Source organism: Dendrobium catenatum, unplaced genomic scaffold (genome assembly GCF_001605985.2).
Source record: "Dendrobium catenatum unplaced genomic scaffold, ASM160598v2 fragScaff_scaffold_313, whole genome shotgun sequence".
NCBI classification, from domain to species: domain Eukaryota; kingdom Viridiplantae; phylum Streptophyta; class Magnoliopsida; order Asparagales; family Orchidaceae; genus Dendrobium; species Dendrobium catenatum.
Window position 1 is genome coordinate 3,551,893 of NW_021318775.1, and position 24,740 is coordinate 3,576,632.

Below are 24,740 nucleotides of genomic sequence, written 5' to 3' on the forward strand. Positions count from 1 at the left end.
TAGACTATTAGTTTGCTAGATTTAGAGAATTCTATAAAAAGTTATGATTTTTTGAAGTTTGAACCTAATTTTGAACTATGGTTGTCCATAAAGTTGACTTTTTGACTTTGACTTAATTTTGGAGATTTTATATTTAAATAAAATACTAGATTTTTATGGAACTGAAATTAATTAAATTGAATTTTTCTATAATTTCATACTAATTTTTCAAAGTTTGGATATCTTTTTTATTTTCTAAAATTGCCTAATTAAGGTGATTTTTAATTTTCAATCCAAATCAGTCTAAAAACCTCGAGAAACCAACTCCAAAGGTCAGGAATAACCTAAGGGGATATTTCCAAGCATTTAGAGATTTTTAAAGTTTTATAATATTTTAATTAATTAAATGAATTAATTGTCAATTTTCCTTTCAAATTATATGAAATTTAAATTAAAGTTGATTTGATGTGGATTTTAATATTTTTCTATTGGGGGTTTAATCATGAACATTTTGATTTATTATATGAATTATTTGGACTTAAATTGAATTTATTATGAATTTTGAAATACTAGGCATAATTAAGGGTTGATTTTTGATTAGTTAAATCCCTAGCCTAATGACTTTTAAAATTAGCAAATTCCTAGCCTAGGATAGGTGTTGTCATAATGTTTAAGTTTTGTGAGTCTCACCACTATTGGATGTATAGCAGAACTCCTATGGTTTTCCTAAAACTACTAAAACTTTGTCCTTAATTCTTGTCCTTAGATTGTCACTATATTGAATGAGATCAAAATGGGAGGTTTCTAACCCTTAGCACAAGCATACAACTAGCCACTCCATGAAAAATATCAATAATAGATATGTGACTAAATCTAAGCGCATAGAATTAGGAGAGTTTCCAAATGTTTGGGTTAACCCATGACCCAAATACTTAGAGATTCACCTAGAGAAACACTTCCCCATGATGCTACTCTTTATATACAATGAGAAATGAGGCATCTGTAATGGGTTTCGTCAATCAAATGCAAGTACAAGACAAGTACCTAAACATGAAATATTCAGACTTAAAATAAAAAGGGGAATTATATGCAAATGACCGATAGAATTACTTTTTCCCCCATTAATCAAAATCATTAGTCAAGCTCCATTTAAAAGTTATATTGAGGGTTAAGATAGTTGAAAGAAATGGAAAATACAATCATAGTATATCATTAACTAGAATTCAACTCAAATGACCTTAGAAAAATTAGCGGATGTCAAGGATAAGGTCCTAACACCCCCGGCAAAAAATTGGGTCAAATTGATTAATAAATATTTAATTAAAATAAAAATAAACTTTTTTTTATAACCCTCAATAATTTTGAGTCACATGAAAAATAAGACCGTGGGATCAAATCAACAGTCAAATTAAATGATAAAATAAAAAAATCAGAGCTGTTGATCAAATAATCAATAGCTAAAAAATGTACGGGGCATGCAGACTACATATTTAACCCTAAAATTAAAAAATAATCCACTTTATAAATTAGCTCAATCAAATAAGATGAAAATTTAACCAGAGCTAGCCTAAGTGAAGAGCATTCATAGGGGAGTGTTCATTTGGTTTAAAACTAGCTTTTGAAGAAGTTATTTTAATCTAAGTGATTAAAGCTAGGGTTAGACTTTTAACTTGATCCAGCTGGTGGATTCAGGAACTTTTTTGGTTTTTTGAGCTTGTGGATTGTCCTTATATAAGACTTTAGAAGAAATCTATAGCAAAACATTTTTGGATCAGTGGCTAGGAGGATGGAACATAATTTGTGGTTAGTTCTCAAGAGAAGTCATCGCATGTAACATGCAACCACTTTGGTTTTATAGTGGAAAGGGAGAGCAGCATTGGGATAAGAAAAATGAAATGAGGGGTTAACTTGAGAGGGATAGAGTGGAGAGATAATGCTAAGTGTAGAATAAGGCTCAAAATGAGTCTTTTGTCCTATTTAAATATCTTGGGGGTAGACTAACAATCTTGATCGATTAGAAGTCTCCCTTGGATGAGGGACAAGTCTCCTAGGCCATTAGGTAGTGGAGGGAAATGCTGAAATGGCCTCATTGCTATTGGATGTCTTTGGAAAGGAGGGAACACATTTCCTTTTTTAACCTAAACTAGAGCTTGGGCTCAGTTTAGAAGCTCTTATGGGAGCTTTAGCTCAATTTGCGAAGACTTAAGAAGAATATTTGAGAAGGATCCAACGGAGGGAAAGGTTTTGACTATATGAAAGGATTTAAAAACCTTAAGTTAACTCTTTGATTGGTCAAGCTGTTAATGCTGCTTAGGTGGCTTATAGGAGGTAGTTAGTTGCTTCTTGAATAGATCCCTAGGACTTGGGGAAATGGAATTGAAGCTTAGAGGGGAGGTTTTCCATTCCAAAGGAGTTTGAATGACTTATTGACTAGTTTGACTAGTCAATAAAGTCAAAGTTGATAATGTGGCATCTAGGGAAAGTAGAAAACTATTTGGAGAAAGTGTAGGAGGAGTCAAAGAGTTAGAGCTATGATAAGAGTGAGTGGGAGCATATAGCTTGGGGTTTTACAAAGGATTTTGAGTTGACCAAGTTTTTAAGTTGACTTACATCAAATTTAATGGAGTTTGACTCATGATTGGTTTGAGAGCATTTACACCAAGCCTTGGAGTGGGATTGGAAGTTCGAGGAGATCGGGTGGGTCTTGTTTGAATGAATAAAGAGATATGGCCCAAATAAGATAAGGTTTGACCAGGCATTGACTAAACTGAGCATTTACACCAAGTCAATGGGTAAACATACACAGTGAGGTCCAAACCACTAGGGGATGTGTTCAAAGAAGTTTAATTGAATTTGGATTAAACAAAGTGAACATAGGGCTCATGGTTGGTCTGGTCAACAAAGATTGACCTAGGGGTAGGGGTTGGGCTCAATATTCTTGGATTGATGTTTAGAGACCAATGAAGGTGGTCCCATGGACTGGTGGGGTCATATTATCCAAAATGGGTAGTTAAACCCTTTAGGGGGTATTTTGATCAACTATAGTGTACTTGGTCAACTAGGTAAATCCAAAGCTTGAGTTTGGGTCTAATAGATCTCAAGTGATATTTAGGACTTATTGAAAGTGGTTTCAAGGGTTGAAGAGATTGAAACATTTTAAGTTTTGGCCAAAAGTCCAAAAATCCCCCTTTAAAGGGCATTGTGCTTATTTTGACCTCCAGTCAACTCTAAGTCAATCTGGCTCCATCAAAGTATGGTTTTCTAGTCAACATAACTTAACAAAGGTTTTGGATTTGGTTAAAGGCCTTGGGAGATGCCCTGGGGTAAAAATTAATAAAGGGGTTGGTCCATTGGCATAGGCCGTAAATAATTGAAGGTTTTATAGCCTTTAGAAATAGATTTAGTTTATGGGAGTTTGGGAAACGCCGGTTGGGAGTAGGGGAAGGTCGGTTGGGAGTTAGAGGGTTGATGTTAGACTCAATTCAAGTCAATATGTAACTAACAAATCATGAATCAAGGTCATTTGATTTGGAATCCAGGTGATAGAAAATTCACATAGAATAGGCTTTAGGACTTAGGCATTTTGCCTTAGGTTTTGAATTGGAAGTCTGGGCTTGAGCTGGATTCAGGGTTTTATTGGGTATGATTTGGAATATCCAAATTAATCAAAGTTACATAAATGACTGGGTTTTATTGGATAAGACTAAGATTTGATTTGAAATCATATTATATTATGATTAGGCAGGATATAAGTCTTGAGTGGAAATTGAATTGAAGACTGGTTAGAAACTTGATTGGGATATCCATGATTAACAAGTGGACAGCTGCCAATCCTAGGATCTCCAAGTGGGAGTTTAAACAAGCCATGAAGACCTCATACAAAAGTGAGGTCAACATAGATATCAAAATTATTTTTTGTACTAATAATAATTTATTCAAAAGTTTAGTTGATGATAAATCATATACTAAGTACTGGCAAAGAATACTTTATTGGGATTATTAGAATTTATTTATCATCAGGTTTATCTCTTGTACTTTCACTGATAACCTTTATAGAGATATCAAAGAAGTTAGAAAATGTTGACTATCTAGATCTTAGTTTCACTTAACATTCTATTTCTTAAAAAAACTTATAGTTACCAAAATAAGCTCAAAATATCATTTGTACTTAATTCATAAGATTGTCAAGATATACACTGCATGAATGTAATGCATAGATCCTGATACATGTTTATAACTATAATTTCACATATAACTCTCTTTAACCTCCCACAACAACATACAACAAGTGGGGCTAGAAAAGAAACAAAAATAGAACACAATAACCTAGTCCAACACCCATATTCAGTAAGTGGTGCTTGAATCCCTTCCATATCCACATAAAAAGATGGGGCCGGAATAAAACATACAGTGCCTTTATATCATTTAAGATTTTACACTCATCTTATAGATCAAAACTTCTCCAATGTTATACCATCAATTATGCAAATTTAATACTGCAGTAGATTATTATACCCTTAACACATAATTATGATAATGTTTGAATGGTTAAAAAATGCTAATAGCAAGCAACATTACATGTATAAGAACTTACTCGCTAAACTTTTTTAATTTCATTTAAAGTTTCTAGGGAAAAACTAAAAATAATATCTTTAGACTTTCACATAAACATCAATGCAATTAGAAATGCCTAATTTGTTTAGTATTAATAAAAATCATCACAGAGAAAACCAATAAGTGAAAATTCAACTTTTTATAGTTGAAAGGTTTAAATTAAGGCATACAATAATATACAATAAGTTATGTGATTAAGGCATACTAATAATAAGATTTAAAAACAACAACATCTAAAGAAAAGAACATACATCACATTTTCCTAAAACATAAAACTAACACACCAACTAGAGAAAATACATAAAATCAAGTACAACTGTCACTCAGAAGGACCCTGATCTGGAGGAGGATGAGGAGGAGGTGCAGCACCAAAGATATTAAAATAAGTACTAATCATAAGTATGTTTGTATTAATATCATTCATCTGATCTCTCATAAACCCCATGTCATGCTGATAATGTGCATCCTGCTGCTGAAGATGAGTCTCAATTTGATCAAAACGTTGATCAACATGAGTCTCTAGGTGATCAAATCTCTGAATCAAATCATGATAATTTGAAATGGTGGAGGAGGAGGAGGTGCAACACCAAAGATGTTAAAGTAAGTACTCATCATAAGCACATTGGTACTGATATCACTCATCTGATCCCTCATAAAATTCATGTCATACTGATACTGAGCGGCCTGCTGTTGAAGATGAGTCGCAATTTGATCAAAATGTTGATCAAAATGAGTCTCTAAACGATCAAATCTTTGAACCAAATCTTGATAATTTGGTTCATTGGCGGGTGCAGGTGAAGCTTCTGGTTCTTCCTCTATATCATTAATGACATGTGTTTTACTTGATTCTTCTTTGAAGATTGCTCTAAATGATCCGTCATTGTAGTAGAGCCGTTCTTCAAACTCTTGATCACGATGAACCAAATTATATTTCTTGTCTAGAATGTAGGCAACTAGATGTCCTAAGGCGATGTTCTTCTTTCTCTTATGCTCTATATGACCAATTTCAAACATCCCATAAAGATAGTCAAGGATAAGTTAGGCTTCATCTATAGGTTCTTTAGTCATTATCAAGAAGGTCACCATAGAAAGAAGAGGGGTTATGTTGATCCTATCACCAGCTTTATGAATAATAGAAGTTCTAAGAACATACTTAATAATACGAGCATTACAAACTAGACCGGATACCTTAGGCATATGCTCGTTAAAATTGATTCCTTTAATCACTTTATTAATTTCATACCATTCATATTAAGTTGAGGTGATCAAGGTATGTGCTCTAGCTCCCTCAGTTCTTAAGTTTAGAAAGGCTCCTAAGTCAGCCTTGGTGATTTCAACTTTTTTTCTTAAAGAAAAAAGAACGGATGACAGTATGGTCGGAGTTGAAAGACAAGTTTGGAAGGAAATAGTGGAAGGTTTCTTTATTGTAGAGATAAACTAGGGTGAGGATGAAACCAAACTGAGTTGAAGCAAACAAGTTCATCACCTGAAAGGTTAGTCGTTCTTGGACAAGAATTCTGGAAGGTGTGATTTTGGCAGAGATAAACCTAGGAAAGGATTCTTCATTGGCTTTAGAAAGAAAGTTCTCAGAGGAATTCTTTGGTGGACCCTTAGCTAGAGTCTTTTAACGCTTGCTAGAACTTTCCATTGATAGAATCAAAGGAACAAAAGGATTTGAAAGTGAAAGTGAAATGAGAGTGACTGCTGAGTTCAAAAGCCCACCTATTTATTAAAAAAATGACAGTTCGTACCAGACAAAATTTTACGTTCGTCCCATACGAAAAACTTTCGTATGGATGAAAGAATGTGAGCAAAATAAAATGGTTTTTCGTAATCACACAACTTACGAAGCATCCTTTCATACAGACTTTTGACTACACTGATCGTACAGATGAACACATGTTCGTCTCAGGACGATCAGAACTTATGATCGTTTTAATGGCAGTTGAAACCGTCCCCTCCATCAAACTGACATGTGTTCGTCTGGACGAACCAAAGGTTCATACATATGAAATATAACATTAAAAACTACCTTATTCGATTAACTGCTTTATTCAATCATCCCGTCATTTGAAAAACATTTCATCCTAAACGATCGTGGCGATTGCACAGACGAAGTGATAATGAAAAACTGAACATAAACGGTTCAAAATCCAATAGTTTGACACACGACACAAATCGTCCCATAAGAAAAAATTTTGTCCCGGACGATTGCCACTCAAATTTTTTAAAATAATCACTCAATCAAAACTAAAACACAAGCACACTAAAAACATTAACTAGAAAACACATATCAATGTTGTAGAAAATATTTTTAATTAAGCATTCAAATCAATCACCCCTAGCCTTATTCTAAATGCACTGAAGGTATCAAAGGCTAAAGGTTTTATAAAAATGTCTGCAAGTTGATTTTTAGTAGAAATATAAGTGAGTTCAATTTCTCCTTTGGATACATGATCCCTTATGAAATGATGCCTGATGTCTATATGTTTAATTCTTGAATGTTGAATAGGATTTTTAGAAATACAAATAGCACTAGTGCTATCACAATAAATTGGAATAGTGCATATAATTAAACCTAAATCAATTAACTGTTGTTTCAACCAAAGTACTTGTGCCACACAACTTCCTAATGCAATATATTCAGCTTCAGCAGTAGATAGGGCTACTGAATTTTATTTTCTACTGGACCAAGAAATTAAAGAATTTCCAATAAACTGACAAGTTCCATAAGTATTTTTTCTATCCACCCTACAACCTGCAAAGTCAGAATCTGAATAACCAATTATTTCAAATGAAGAGCTAAACTTAGGATACCAAATTCTTAAGTTTTGAGTTCCTAATAGATATCTTAAAATCCTTTTTACTGTTGTCAAATGTGATTCTTTTGGATCTGATTGAAATCTAGCACACAAGCAAACACTAAATATGATAACGGGTCGGCTAGCAGTCAAGTAAAGTAAAGATCCAATTATCCCTCTAAATTTCTTTTGATCAACAGATTTTCCCATAGGGTCCTTATCTAACTTAATTGAGGAACTCAATAGAGTACTAACAGGTTTAGCATTGTCCATTTCATATTTTTTTAGGATGTCCTTAACATATTTTGACTGGCTAAGAAATATATCCTCCTAAATTTGCTTAATGCAAAATCCTAGAAAGTAACTTAAATCTCCCATTAGACTCATCTCAAATTCACTACTCATTGGTTTAGAAAAAATATCACAAAGATTTTTATTTGAAGATCCAAAAATGATATCATCCACATAAATTTGAACAATGAGTATATCCTTTTCACATTTCTTCAAAAGGAGAGTTGTATCCACACTTCCTTTTTTAAAAGATCTTTCAAGTAGGAAGGTGCTCAACTTCTCATACCAAGTCCTAGGTGCCTATTTCAATCCATATAATACCTTTTTCAACTTAAAAACATGATTTAGGTATTTAGAATTTTCAAAACCTTGTGGTTATCCTACGAAAACATCTTCTTGAATTACCCCATTTAAAAAGGCACTTTTACATCCATTTGATACAATTTGAATCCTCTAAAACAGTCAAAATCTAGCAAAACCCTAATTTTTTGAAGTCTAACTACAGGGGAAAAAGTCACCTCAAAATTAATCCCTTCAATCTGATTATACCCCTTAGAAACTAATCTAACCTTATTTCTAATGACTACTCCTGAGTCATTCATTTTGTTTTTGAATACCCACTTAGTTCCAACTACAATTTGATCCTTTGGCCTTGTAGTTAATTCCCAAACTTTATTTCTTACAAATTAATTCAACTCTTCTTGCATGGCCGAAATCCAAAATTCATCCGAAAGTGCTTAATCAATATTTGTGGGTTCTATAAATGAAATGAAGGCTGAATGATTGACTTCTTTTTTTAATCCACGCCTAGTCCTTACACCCTCACTAGGTTCACCTATAATCAATTCCCTTGGGTGGTTTTTAGAAATTTTCAAATCTCTAGGCAAAGGATTTTCTATCTCTAAATTTTCTTTCACATTTCCTTCCAAAATTTCTTTCAAATTTATTTTATCAATCTTTTGGGAGTTAATCTTAATCTCATATTCTATAACATTTGGCACTTCCAAAATTCTAGATTAATCAAATACAACATGTGTGTTCTCCTCAATTATAAAAGTTCTTCTATTGAATACTCTATAAGATTTTCTAACACTTGAGTATCCAACAACAATTCCTTCCTCTAATTTTGGATCAAATTTTTCTAAGGCAGATTTTCTATTGTTATGAATGAACATCTTGCACCCAAAAACATGCAAATGAGACAAATTAGGTGTTCTTCCTTTTGGCAACTCATAGGGTATTTTATTTAATTTAGATCACACATTCACCCTATTCAGAACATAACATGCAGTGCTAACCGCCTCAGCCCAAAAATATTTAGGAAGTGGGTATTCTGCCAACATTGCTCGGGCGGCTTCTATTATTGTTCTATTTTTCCTTTCAACTACCCCATTATGCTAAGGGGTTCTAAGTGCAGAAAAGTTATGATCAATTCCTTTCTCCTTTCAAAATTCCTCAAATCTCTCATTTTCAAATTCTCCTCTATGATCACTTTGTATAAAAATAATTTCACACCCAAGTTTTCTTTGAATCCAAGTTGAAAATTTTTTAAATTCCTCAAAAGATTCACTCTTATGAAATAGAAATCTAACCCATGTGAATCTTGAGTAATCATCTACAATCACAAATCTATATATCTTCCCTCCTAGACTCACAGTTTTAACTTGTCCAAAAAGATCCATATACAAAATCTCCAATGGTTTACTAGTTCTAAGATCCTTATTGGACTGAAAAGAGGACTTCACTTGCTTTCCTAATAGAGGACTAATTGATATGCTTTCCTAATTACTAAGGATCCTTATTGGTCCATAGTAAAGTCTAGTTTTGGTATAACTCTAACTAAGTTCTTTTGGGTAATCCTCCTAAGGTTTTTTATGGTAGAATAACAAAGTCTCCTATGCCAAAGCCATGACTCATCAGATACAGTTTTCAAACTAAAAGCAGTAGGAGTTTGAATATAATTCAATTCTGGCATATAAACAGAATTAATCCTTTTACCATTCAAAACATCTTTACCATTTAGGCTTAATATATAGCTAGTAGGAAAAAATTACACACAATATCCTTTATCACATAGATGGCTTATACTTAATAGGTTATGCTTTAAGCCTTCTACCAATAACACATTCTCAAAGTAAAATTTATTAAGATTTCCAATCATACCTAATCCAACCACCTTCCTTGTGGTGTTATCTCCAAGTGTAACCTTACCTCTATTCCTGCCTTCTAGTGTTATGAATTGTGCAGTATCTCCAGTCATATGCTTTGAACATCCACTGTCCAGGTACCATATGCTCTCATGAGGTCTTGTGTGAGAGCGACCCAGCAAAATTATCAAAAGTTAGACTTGGGAACCCAAACAAGTTTGGGTTCTCCTTTTGGCAATTTATAATCAGATGCATGTATGATATGTCTAGGTTTATGCATCTTAGGTCTCCACACCAAATAAGTTTTCATCTTCAAAGTATAGGTGTGAGCTATATGTCCAAACAATTCACAATTATAACATTTGATTTTTGGAAATTGATTCCTAAGTCTTCTACCATTCATCTGTCTATTTAGGGATTGCATAAATTTAGGATATATAATAGGATTAATAAAATTTTCAAGTCTGGGGGGTATCCTATTATCCTCGAGAGCTTTTATCTTCAATTTAAAAAATAAATTTATATCTTCCAAGATTTGATTTGTATAATTGATTCGATATGTTTTGCTCTCAGATTAATCCTTAAAGTTTTTAAATTCTTTTTGAAGTTCAGCATAGGATGATTTTAAATTTTCATGATTTTTATTCAAGTCATCAAACTCATCAAGAAATTTCATGTGGTTGTTGTCAATTAAAGCATGATCTTTCCTAAGAATTTCATGTTCCTTTTGTAATTCTTCAAACTCTAAACTTAGACTAGCATGCATTTTCTTCATTTTTCTATATGCATCGTACATGTGTTCAGAAACTTCAAAAAGTTCATCATAGGTTAAGTCACATACCTCTTCTTGATCAAGACTATCGACCATTAAGCACAGATTAGTGACTTCTTCTTCCTTTTCAGTCTCTGATGAATCTGAAGCTGAGTCCACCCAGAAATCTCTTTGAAACTTATTCTTACCCTTCTTTTCAGTTGATTTCTCCTCTACCTTCTCTTTATTAGGAGTGGCTTTGAGTTTTGAACATTCAGTCATGATATATCCAGGTTTCCTGCACTCATATTCACATTTCTATTAAATTTACCTTTATTCTATTACAGGCGTCTCCTCTGCTTTCTCTTTAGAAAGCTTCTGAATTGTCTAGTCATCAATGCGATGTCATCTTCATCCTCAGGTTGTGAGTGTTCACTCTCAGACTCTTCAACTTTTAGTGCTATGTTATTCTCCCTTTGTGGTTCACCTGCATCAATCTTTCTTTGGCTAACTCCTTGCTCATAAGTAATTAGCGAAACAAGCAGATTGTTAATAGAGTAAATGTTTAGATCTTTAGACTCTCTAATTGCAATAATTTTAGCATCATAAGCAATAGTCAAACAATGAAGAATCTTATTAACCATTTCAGCATTCGTTAGTTCCCTACCCAGTGCATGCAAAGAGGTGACTATTTGTGTGAATCTTGTGTACATATCCGAAATGTATTCATTTGGTTTCATGCGAAACAGTTCATAATCATACAACAAGATATTAAGTCAAGATTGCTTAACCTCATTAGTTCCACCATAAGTGCAAAGTCTATCCCATATTTCCTTTCCACTTTTGCAAGTAGAAACCTGTATGTAATCTTCTGATTTAAGAGAACAAAAGAAATTATTCAAGGATTTGACATTTAGTTGTGCTAAGTCACGTTCTTCTACTGTCCAGTCTACAAAAGGTGTTTTAACTCTAACTCTGTCATCTAGTCTAGTTGGTTTTGTATACCCTTCATAAACTAAGATCCACATACGATAATCTAGTGACTGTAAAAATGTAGACATGCGTGTTTTCCAAAAATTAAAAGGTATATTATCGAACAGTGGAGGTCTAATTATAGAGTAACCCTCGGGTGTATTTCGGTTTCCAAATGTAGCCATCTACGTTAATCAAAAAGTAGTCTAAACTTATAATTTTGAAATAAAGCTCTGATACCACTTATTATTACACTACCCCTAGTGTTGGCAGAGAATCGCCCTTCCTTTCACACTCTCCCGGTGTAGGCAGAGAACCCTTCATCCATTCACACTCTCCTAGTGTGGGCAGAGAACCCTTCATCCTTTCACACTCTCATAGTGTGGGCAGAGAACCCTTCGGCTGTTCACACTCTCCAAGTGTAGGCAGAGAACCCTTCATCCTTTTACACTCTCCAAGTGTGGGCAGAGAACCCTTCAGCTGTTCACACTCTCTAAGTGTTGGTAGAGAATCGAATCTCCTTGACAGATCTTCTCACAATAAATCTAGAAGAAAGAAAGAAAATAGTGATGTAATCACAAATCAAAAGTAAAAACTCTTACCTTTAAACACAAAGTGAAGACTTCACGCTCAAGTAGTAAGATTCTCCTTCAAACACTCTCTTACACTCTCTCCTTTGCTCTTCTTTCAATAGGCATGAAGATCAGTGAGCAAAAAGATTAAATGGCAGTTTAGATTGGACTATATATAGGAAAGACACAAAAAATTGTCCAAAAACTATAAATTTTTAAGTCAACATGCAATGGATCATCCCGTACGATCGTGGATCATCCTGGATGATTTTACTTAAATGAGTTGGAAATATACCAAATGTATATTGGTACGAACTAAATTCGTACCCAACCATCTTCCCGTATGAACTAGGTTTGTCCGATACGAACGGTAATTCCATAGGTCGGTTCCCAAAAACTGCAGAATGTCGCCAAAATTTAAGAGTCGGTTCACTTCGTTCTGGGACGAATATGGGTTCGTTCAGACAAAATTTTTACATTGGACAAATCATCATGGGATGATTTTGAGTTCGTCTGGATGAAAATTTTCAAGAGAGCAATTTGTCTTGGCACGATTATAAATTTCATCTGAACAAAAATTCTCCATAGGAGATTTCATCCTGGGACAATTTTGAGTTCGTCTGGATGAAATTTTTCCTGAGAGCATTTTGTCCTAGAACGAATATAAATTTCGTCTGAACGAAAATTTTCCAGAGAACATTACTTCCTGTGACGAATTTGACTTCGTCCTAGACGATCAGGACTTAGAAAAATTTGCCTTCAACTCCTGTTCGTTCCATTGCTTTTTCGATGAGATAACTGACCTAATCGTCCCATACAAACATGGTTCATCCTGTACGATCAATATAAATGTTTCAAGATCTCCTTAAGTATGTGTATAATTATTCACTCAGTTAAAATCACTCCCTCACAAACTTAATTCAAAGAAAAATACAAGTTTCAAATTTCAAAATATCTCATGCATTTCATGCTGAATTTGATTTGAAGACTTCAGTAGTCTGGAGTTTTATTTTCCTGAAATGTTAGTACACACAAGAGCAAAAATAAATATTCTAGAAAGTGTTAGGAGATAACTACACATAAAACAATAATATTTGGAATCATTAAAACTATACAAGTTGCAAGAATGTATTAAATGCAAATAGCAACTCTCTTAATATTGAGATCATCCCGGACTATCAAATTACTTTTCCATCATCCAAGCATGCATTCAGGGCGATGTTTTGGATGATACCCCATGATTTGTACTGATCGTACATGATGATCCTTATATCATCCTGGATGATAAAGTCGGTTTGTTACAATTAAGAACTTTTTTGGAGCTCTTCTATTTAAGACCTCTTGTTTTTAAAAGTTTGATTCTTTTGGCAGCTATTGAAGCTTCGTTTTTATGGAGGAAACTTGAAGAGAGAACTTGAAAGGGTGAGAGGAAAGGGCGGAGTTTGAGAGTGGGAGACGATCCTTGGTTGGGGTTTTAAGGGAGTGTGAAGGGGGTTCACACAGTTGCTCTAGCGAGCTCGCACCATATTATCATCGGATTCAAAGTTCATCTTGAAGGAAGTTTTAGAAAGAATAAGATCTCTTTGGTGTCAAAGGAGCCGGTGACTCCGCTGCACCGAGGAGGATGTAAATGATTTTGTAAGGGCTTCTTCGCCTAACTGTGGGGGCTAAAGGAGAGACACTAAAGGTTTAGTGTAGTACTCAGAGGGTGCCTCTAAGGAGTGGACGTATGTCATGTTGGACCAAACCACTATGAATCTAGTGTGTTCTTTCTTATTACAATTAACTTCTTGGGTGAACTCTTTGATTAATCTTTTTTTTGTTGTTATAATTCATTTTCGCTGCAAAATATAAAAATAATTTTCTTTTAGTTAAAGAAGTTTTTAAATATCTAATGCACCCCTCTCTTGGTTAGCCTTGGGACTAGTTCATCAGGGCTTAACATCCCTATCAAAATTTCAGTAATGATGCTGAAATTCTGAAGAAGAACTTGTCTCTGATTAATCTTTTTATTATTTTTCTAATTCATTTCCACTGCAAAATATAAAAAGAATTTTCTTTTAGTTAAAGAAGTTTTTAAAAATCTAATTCACCCCCCTCTTGGTTAGCCTTGGGACTAGTTCATAAGGGCTTAATATCCCTATCAAACTTTTAGTAATGATGCTGAAATTCTGAAGAGGAAGTTGAACAACATTGAAAGCTTTATATTATTAGAATAAGAACAAAGTAAAGGACTTATTTTCTTTGAAGGAGGATTTGAAGAAGGAGATCATGGAGCTGTAACTTAAAGAAACTGTGGACGAGGGTCATAATCAACAATATCTTCTTCTGTTAAGGAGTAAAGTGCACGAGTAGAAATTTACTTTGGTACGGTTAGCAACCTGGTGGAATCAAAGAGCTAGAACAAGATAGATCTAAGAAGGTGATACCAATATAAAGTTTTTTCATGACTATGCTTCAGCTAAAAGAAATAGGCAGCAAATTAATCAAATAAATAATGCTAGCGAAGGCCTTGTGGTAGATCAAGGTAGAATTGAAGTTGTTTTCCTTAGTTTCTTCAGCCAGAAATGGAAGTCGAGGAATTACAAGCACTTGGGTTGGCCTGAAGTGTTTAATCATCAAAGAATTGATAAAATTGAATGGGATATGCTTAATGTTGATTTTACTCAAGATGAAATGCTAGAAGCTATCAAGAAATTGGGGAACAATAAATCTCCAGGTTAGGATGGTATTATTGCCTCATTTATCAAGTACTATTGGAGTATTATTAAAGATAATTTATGGAGAGAAATTAATGGTTCTTTTTACAAATGGAGAGATGCATCCTGAATGGAAGGACACATTAATTATTTTAATCCCAAAGGTGAATAATCCAATGGTGCCTTCGCAATTCAGACCCATTAGCTTGTGCCAATCGATTTGTAAGGTGGTGGCTTTAATGATAGTAAACCACATGAAATATTGTTTGTCTAAGATCATTATTGTAGATCAAAGTACTCTTGTACCTAGTAGATCCATTTTAGATCATTATTTATTGGCTCAAGAAATCATCAATAAGTTCATATTTTCAAATTCAAGAAAGGACTAATGGTGGTTAATGTTGATATGGAGCAAGTATATGTTAAGTATTAAGTTAGTTTGGGTTTCCTCCAAGACTCATTGTACTTATTACGGAATGTGTTCATAATATGATATTCTCTATACTTATTATTGGTAGAAGGTTGAGTTGGATTGAAGCTATAAGTGGGTTTAAGCATAGATGCCCACTTTCCCTGTATTTGTATATAATGTGCTCTCATATGCTTTCTAATGCTATATATCAAAGGGGTGCTGAATTGGGTATTAAGGTATCCCCAAAATCTAAAAATAATTCACATTTATTATATGTTGATGATGTATTATTATTGTTAAATGCTTCTGCAAGAGTAGCTCTTTGTATGAAGGAAATTTTGAGGGATTTCTGTGGATGGACTGGCTAGAAAGTGAATAATATGAAATCTCAAGTTCTATTTTAGAATTCAATAAAGAAAAGGAACAAGAAGAAAATTTCTAAGAAGTTGGGGTTTAGGATAGTGAAAAGAAATGCAATATTTGGGTGTGAAGATGGCATTAAGAAGGCTTGTAAGCTCTAATTTACAAATCATTTTAGACCATGCATTGGAGAGGTTCAATGCATGGGGTAATAGATGTCTTTCGATGGAGGGAAGAGTTCTTTTGATGAAAAGCATTTTTCTATCACTACCTATTTTTTTATCTACAAATTACATGGTCCCTAAAGGAATACTAAATGAGTTGGATAAAATTTTAAGAGATTTCTTATGTCATAAAAACAAAGAAAGGAAAGGCTTACTTTATGTTTCATGGGAAGATATATGCAAACCGAAGTTGCTTGGTGGATTGGGTCTTCATTCTTCAGTTGATAAAGTTGGACCTTTGAGGTATAGAATTACTTGGAGATTCATTTAGAATCAACATTCTTTATGCAATCGATCTATTATTTCTAAATATAGAAGTGATGTATAGAGTGGTATGGTTAAAAGACATAATTCTTCATCGTGGAAAATTCTGTTGGATGGAGCAAAGTATTTGAAAAATATTGTTAGATGGAAGTTGGTGAATGGAAATAAAGTGAGTATCATGAATGATACATGGTTCTTTGATAAGCCTCTTTATATGTGGCTGACTAATGTTAATTGTGATGAACTTCATTATGAATCAGTTCAGAATTTTATTTCAAAGGATGGCTACTTGAAGTATTTGGAACTGCAAAAAGTTTTTAATAAGGAGTTGGTTTCATTTATCAAACAAATTCCTTTATTTCCATATTTGGAGGAATATTTCATCGAGCTTATTAAGCAGCATTCGGGTATACCAATTACTACTTTTTCATTTGAAGCTTGGATGCAATTTGATGTGCATCAGAGGATGATGGAATAATGCCAAACCAAAATGTTGAATTGGATCAGGAAATTCAAGCTTATTCCTAAGGTTGAATTGTTTTGGTGGAGGTTATGTAAGAATGCCCTTTCTACCAACTCTTTTCTAAACTATAAGAACTTATTGAAATCAAATAGATGTACTAGAGGGTGTCATGAGGTTGAGAACCAAGAGGATGTGGCTGTTCACTACATACATATGTAAGCTTTGTGAATTGAGGTTTCAAGTTCCTATCTTTGATTATTTTACAAAATGTTTAAAGGAGTTGAAAAGAATGTCTAAAGTTAATTTGAATATAGTCAAATTATACTGTACAACAATTTATTTATCCTGGAAAGGCCGGAACTAAATAAAGATTGGATTGGCTACATCATCTATTAATTTTCTAGCTTCAAATGTTTTAACATCCATTATGCAGCCATCAAAGTATCCAATACTGAAAAACTAGGATGTTGATCTCTGATTGGAGTCTCCTGATGTTTGGCATCCTCCACCTCTGAATTGGATCAATGTGGATGCTTCTCTTATGGAATCATACAATGCAGGTATTGGAGTTATTATTAGAGATCATTAGGGGCAGTTTCTTCATGCTTTTGGCAAGCAATTTAAGCATTGGGATGTACCTACTCTTGACCTGTAGGTTGTTCTTTTACTTAGAGAGCATTTGCAAAGTTGGATACTACAAGAAAAGGGAGTTATTATTGAAGGAGACAATTCTAATGCGATTAAGTGGCATCAGGAGTCCTTGAAGAAGGAAAAATGGCAACAAGATGGAGAGTGGAATAAAGATCTTATTTTTCTTAATGATTTTAATAATGTTATATTTCATTTAATTTCTAGAAATTGTAATAAAGTAGCCGATTGTTGTGCTACTTTAGCTTTGAGTAGTAGCTTTGTTTTTTATTGTTTTTCTTTCAATTGCATTCCTTCTTCTTTGTTTTATTTGATAAAGGAGTGTGATAACTATCTTTAGTTTCTTGTAAGTTATTTATTTTTTAATGAAAATTGCAGCTTAAAAAAATGCTATAATAATAGGTTCGAATATAATTATGTCATCTCGGGTTTTTTTTTCTTAAGTCACTTTTCCTATGATTGGTGTTTGAACTAAACTTTAACCATAGGAAATTGCTTATTTCTCGACTATTTTTTATCATAGGCTAAGATTCACTCTAGTTCTTCCCATTAGGTCAAATTTGGTTGCAATTCAACTTCATTTTTAGGGACTCTTTGATCTACCTCTGATACCAACCTTCTTAACCTTGATACATGGAATACATTACACATATATGATATGTGATCATGGGATAATTTTCAAGTTTTCTAATTTTTCAAGCACCTTAAATGATCTAATATTCTTAGCACTCAACATACTATCTTCACTAAATTTTCTTACTCCCATCATCAATTTGAAATTCAAATATACAAAATCAATAAATAAGAATTTAATAAACTTATGCTTTAGATTAAAATTTTTCTTCCTCATGTATTAGGTCTTCTAACTTTTATTCTATCAATTGGATCTTCTTATTAGCATTGTTCACCAGCTTAGAACCTACCCGATTCTTTCTCGTGTTTTAGTCTAAGCCAATGGTGTTATACACCTTCTTTTATATAGAGCTTCGTATGGAGCCATACTAATGCTTTATTGGCAACTATTATTATAAAAAAATTATGATCAGGGGTATATGTTCTTCTTAACTTCCTCCAAAATTTAAAATCTATAGTCTCAACTGATCTTCTAACACTTCAAAAACATGCTCTAACTTTCCCTCTATTTGATAGTGAAAAACTAAACTGAAATTCAACTTCAACCCCATACCTTCTTGTAAGTCTTTCCATAACTTGGAAGTAAATCTATCATCATGATCAGAGACTATAACTTTGTGATTTCTATGCAGGCTAATAATCTCCTTCATGTGGAAGTAAGCCAGCTTATAAAGTAAATTAGTCTATTACATTGGTAGGAAATGAGAGATCTTCATGAACATGTCCATGATCACCCATACAACATTATAGTGTTGCTAAGATTTGGGAAAACTCATAGCAAAATACATCATGATCTCTTCCTACTTTAACTTAGGAATAGGCAAGGGCTGTATTAATCCATTAGTTTCATGATGCTTATCCTTCATCATCTGACATGCTTCACACATGAAAATAAACTATTCTATTTCTCTCTTTAGTCTAAGTCACAAAAATCTTAACTTCAAGTCTTGATACATTTTATTGCTACCTAGATAAATGCTATATCCTGAATGGTGGGCTTCATGAAAACTTTTCTTCCTCATATTATGAATATCTAGAACCCTTAGCCAACTACAATAGAATATTTTGCCCTGATAATTTACATACAATTCAAACCTTCTTTTAGAATGAATTTGATCTATCCACTTCATATACTCTTCATCTATCTTTTGAGCTTTCTTAATTTTGTCTTGTAGCAAAGGTTGAACTATCGTCTAGAAAATAATTCCAATAGGCACTTCATATAGTTATATTACATCTAGTTCCAATCTTTTCATTTCTTAAACTAATGCTTCATCAAAAGAAATCAAATTTGTTGATGTTCCCACAAAATTTCTACTTATAGCATTAGTAACCATATTATCTTTACCATGCTAATATATAAAAATTAGATCATAGTCTTTAATCATCTCTTGCCGACCCCTAATAATCAGAAACCAGATGTTGTAACTTGACTTTGTTCGCATTAGCTTATGTCTCCCCAACATCTTATGCTGTTATATTTTTCTTTTCTTCCACTCCTTCCTTTAATGCAAGTGACATAAATTTATTTAAAACTTACTTATCCTGTTAGTAACTAGAATCCAAGGTCCATAAGACCCTTCCTCATGATTACCATTAATAAGATTCACTTCAAGCTCAATAGGGGTTGATTTTAAAACCACCTTCTAGTATTATTTTGAAGCCTCCTAAATTTATCATGAAGCTGTGAATCATTATACTTGATTTTTGTTGTAATGGAGCATTTTTATCCCCTTGGCGATATCTTCTTTTAGACAAGTAGCACTGTGTATCTGCCCAAATTTTCCACATAGCTTAGATACCCTATCATATTCTACCAGCTAAAAGAACTTATAATTCATGCCTTCCGCCCACACCTAGTAGGCAAGCAACTCTCCAAGTTGAGGCAAACACAAATTATAGAAAATTCTCTTCGGCCCCAACTAAATGTCTAAGTATCCACTCCTAATTTATGATTTTAAATTATTTAGAAAAATTTAGAAAACTACCTTGAGGGCGATTATTAGAGAGCACCAAATTATCCTTCAATTTAATAGGAATTTCAACATAATTTCTAGTTCCAAATTCTTATTTATCTATATAAGCTTCCACTTTATGTACATTAATTTCAAGATTTTTGGAAGAACAAGCCTTATTGCTATCAATATTTAAAGTATTAGAATCCTTATTAATACCTCCCAGAACATCATTCATGCCCCTAATGTAAGACATAGAAGCTCCCTTGTCATTAGAGAAAACCACATTGTCATTCCAGTTGACCTTGGGTCTAGATCTATTAAGAAGACCCTTAATATAAAGATCATCAGACATGACATACTTTCCCATCTCAAAAAAAGAGATGGCCATAGAATTATTAGGAGCACCAACCAAAGAACCTTCAATAATCTTGATTAAAGAAATCCCCCTGCTTGATCTCTACCAACCCCCTGACCATCACCACTAGTGATCACATTAGCACCTATCTTACCACCTGCACCTAACTTAATAGACCTTGTAGAACCACTAGGAACCTCGCTCATGCCAAAATAGAGTGATCCACGATCACTCCCCGTAATAACCATCAACCTCTAAGAAACTCGCAGCTCCTAAATTCAAATTATAATAGAACCAAATTTTCTCTCACCTCAGTTCCCCCTTAATTCAATGTTTTTTCTCCCACCGCTAAAAATTATTTATCCATGCTAATTAGGTGAGTATTAAGTGCATTTTATATTTGTAAATTTTTCATATCAAAGTTTTTAAAGTCCTTGAGGATACACATATTGAAGTCCTAAAAGCCTAAAGTCAACTTAGTAGAATTCAAACAAAATTAAAGAAACCTTGTGCATTAGCTTCTTTTGCATCAAACTTGAACACTACTCAATTCTAATTCTTCCTAAGGCATTTAAAAAGTTCCTAAAAGATTTTGGGAGCATCTCAAGGATAAATTGTGAACTCACTTGGGGCTAAACCCTCAATTTCCAAACCAAAAAATGATATTAGAGCTTCTAGTTGAGGGAAGCACTGGTGACTTCACGACTAGGAGGAATAAATGCTTGGAAATCCATTTCAAAATGGTGAATTGACATCCATTAACAAGTTATTTCTCATTAGATGGATCTTATTTTACTCTACTTATGATAATTTAACTTTTATTATAAAAACATAATGCAAGTTGCATGTTTTAAGTCAATCATATGAACTAGTATAATTTGTTAAACTATTTTCCTCTGCTTTCAAGTGCCAAACTAATTAAAATTTAAATTAATATTAAATTATGTTGTTGTAGTGAAATCATTTTATAAATGGAGTGATCCATTTGCAAAATCCACCTTTACATATGTCTAATCAAAAGTAGATCTTTACATTGCTAATTTAGATTATATTGAAATTCTTTTGCACGAAACATTTTAATAATTAATGTTAATTTCTCCTTACATTAGAGTGAAGATTTTTAAATTAAAAAAAATTAAGAATAGTTTTTATTTTTTATAGCAAGCACTCTTTACATTTTTCAACTAAAATAAATCTCTCATATTGCATCAATAGTTTATCCACATTACATTCAACATGGTCTCAAAATTTTCTAGTATGGATTAAGTGAAAATTTTATCGAGAAGGGTAGATGATGTTGAAATACAAAATCAAAAGATCTTCCAAAAAATACAATTGATTATTATGAACTTAATTATCAATATATAAGCCTCGAACACTTGGTTACATGTCAAACCACCTACCTAGAGACTAGTTGCTATCTTACATGAGAAGAGTTTATAAAAAAACCTTCAAATAAACATCCACCTAGGAAAGATCCCTTTAGAAACCATAATAGTAATGAAATCATAGACTTCATGTCCATGTGGATGAACCAAAAATGATAGTTAAGGGGAGAGCCCCAATTTATGATGGTTTACACGACACTAATAGGTTTCTTGACTAGGTAATAAAAATGATTAATTTTTTTATTGATATTAAAAGGTCGATTATCAAAGAACAACTTTTCTTAAGATTGAATCAAGAGGCCATGCCAAAATTTATTAAAATAATGGCATAAAAAAAGTTCCAAGACTAAGTAGAACCATCTTGACATATATAAAAATGAACATAATGTAAGGGCTAAATGCTACCCTAGGAACCATTAAAACAAACTACATGAGCACCCAATAAAATAGATGTAATGGAACATGCAGGTTGTCAACTATATAGATATATTTGAGGACCTTATGGCTAGGACTAATTTCCCTTACCAAGATTGGTAACAAAATAATTAATTCATAGTTATCTTATTTGTCGCAACAAAAAAGATTTGAACATCAAAATCCTAAGTCCCTTGAAGATGCTTTTCATTATGATCTACTCTTTGAAAAGTAAGTGAAATGATCATTTATTTTTTGATCTAAAGGTCAAACATCAACCTACCCAACTTTCCCATTTTAAACCCAACAGCTTACTACTAGATTTCACCCTTCAACTTCAAATGTCCTTCGCAAGAAGATCATTGATGAAACCACTTATAAGAATGCATAAGAGGTTTTTCTTCTTTAAATACCATGCAAAAGGACACATGCAAAATTAGCATAAATCAAAAGGCATGCTCTTAAATAAGAAGGAATACAAAGAAGTTGAGGGAGAATTAGAGAAGATCCATGATGATGCAACTTTATTTGGTGAGAATATATGTCAATTTGTACAAGAAGAAGTTAATTTCACAATATTTATGTTAGTGGTAGGAATGAAGCTTGAAGTAGGAGAAATATTTTCTCCATATTTTTTATGTGCAAAGATATAACATATTAATTAGTTATTTATGGGGGGTAGTGCTATGAATGTGGTATCAACAAACATACTTTAAATAGCAAACCTAAAGCTTGAACCCAATATAGAGCCACTCACTATGAGTTGGTTTTGCAATGGGTTTGTAATTCCTTGATTGGTTCATATCTTTATTGGTTTCTATGTTGGATTTCCTATCATAGAACTACACTCTTAGAGAGTAGCTAGACCTTTTGGAAATTTCAAAACTCTACACCTAATTCAAAATAGGTTTTTATGATCTTCTCTAAAAATTGAAATTGAAATAGTAGTAACTTAGCACTATACAAGTAGGCAAGCAAAAAGAAAATTTTAGGATATTTTTTTACCATTCCTACTTCTTATAGACTCTAGTTGGATATTTTATGTGCTATATCTTTGTTCTTCCAAGAACTTCTATGAGACATGAAAACATTTTTGTTATTGTTAATTATTGCTCCTAAATATCTCACTTTATGCTTGCTCAAAATCTAATGATATATTATATATAGCAAGGCTATTCTTTTATTAGATAGTAGGCTTCTTGGAGTTCCTTCTACTATTATTTCTAATAAGATGTTAAATTCATGCCATATTTCTTAAAAATATTATGGAAGTTAATGGACACTATCTTAAAACTTTCATCAACAATCACCTTTAGACTAATGTGTAGACTAAGTTGATAAATAGGACCTTAGGAATGTTCATAAGATGTTTAGTATTTTAAAGCTTAGGAAACTTGGAGTTACACCTCTATAAAGTTGATTTCATATGCAATTTGTTGGAATCCATGACCCCTAGTTTGAGCTTTTGACGATGACAAATAATATCATCTAAATATCTATTCATTGAATATCATTTGATTTCTGCTATTGCCTGCGAGTACTAACATTTCTAGAAGATCACAAATTACTAAGGACAACATGAAGACTCAAGACTGGTTAGATTAGGAATTTGAGTCAGAAATTAACAATGTAATTTTTTATTTATTTTATATTTTCTTTTCTTGAGTCTGGTCACAAACTGCATGTAAGTCTGAGCAACCAGACACACACAGGGGGAGAGGGTTTTTTAAAAGAAACAAAAATAAAGTTTTTTTTTCTCTATTGATTGTACTGTATGACTTTATATCCTACTATACGATATGATCTAGTAAAATGATTTTCTGTGAATATATCGTACTGTACGAACCATATCATACTGTACGATGTGTTACAAATCCAAAACCCTAGCCGCCAGATTAGTTTAAGTAAGTTTTATTAGCCATTCGTACTGCACGAACAGGTTCATACAGTATGATTTTATTTGAATACTTACTTAAATTAACTCGTAATTAGTGGAATAAATCAAGGACTAATCTCTGATTTATTATCATACTATACAAACCTATTCGTACTATACGATGAAAAGAGGCTAATTTTGACCATCCCGGAGATCGTCCTCGACAATCCCTTGATTTGGCCTCATCGTACTGTATGAAGTAGATTGTACCATACGATGAACAGAGATGAGTTTTGATCATCCCGTCTATCATCCTGTACGAATAGAAGAGTGGAGGTTCGTACGGTACAATATTTTATCGTATTGTACGATTTATTTTGAACTATTCTTAAACCTTCGTACCAGGATGAAGAGTGTTATACATATCATATTATACAATATGAAATCATACGGCATGATTGTAATGGCTACTTTGAAAAATTTTAGGGATTTTGGAGCCCATTTTATGTGTCAAAATTGTTATGTTTTTTAGAGCATGACAGAGAGAAGAGAACGTGATTAGAGAGGAAATCCTTAGAAGTGAGCTATTGAGAAGTTTTTAGGGTTTGAGAGAGGAAGGAGGGGGTGAGCTTGGTGAGGCAGAAGAAGTGTGAGGGAGATCACACGGTTGCTTCGTTCTTGCTACATCTTGCTCCTCCTATGGCCCGAGAAGAACTTGTGGGAGGCTCTCTGATGGGGAGACTCTTCAACATTCGTGACCTCGAAGGTACTCTGCCATCGCCAGGAGGGTGAGAAGAGCGCTTGGCACTCCGCCACGCCGGGTTGGTGAAAGTGAGTCTTGTAAGGGTTTCTCCGCCTTGCCGAGGAGGAAAAAGGAGAGCTATAGTTTTGTAGTGAAATTCCCAGAAAGGAGGACTCC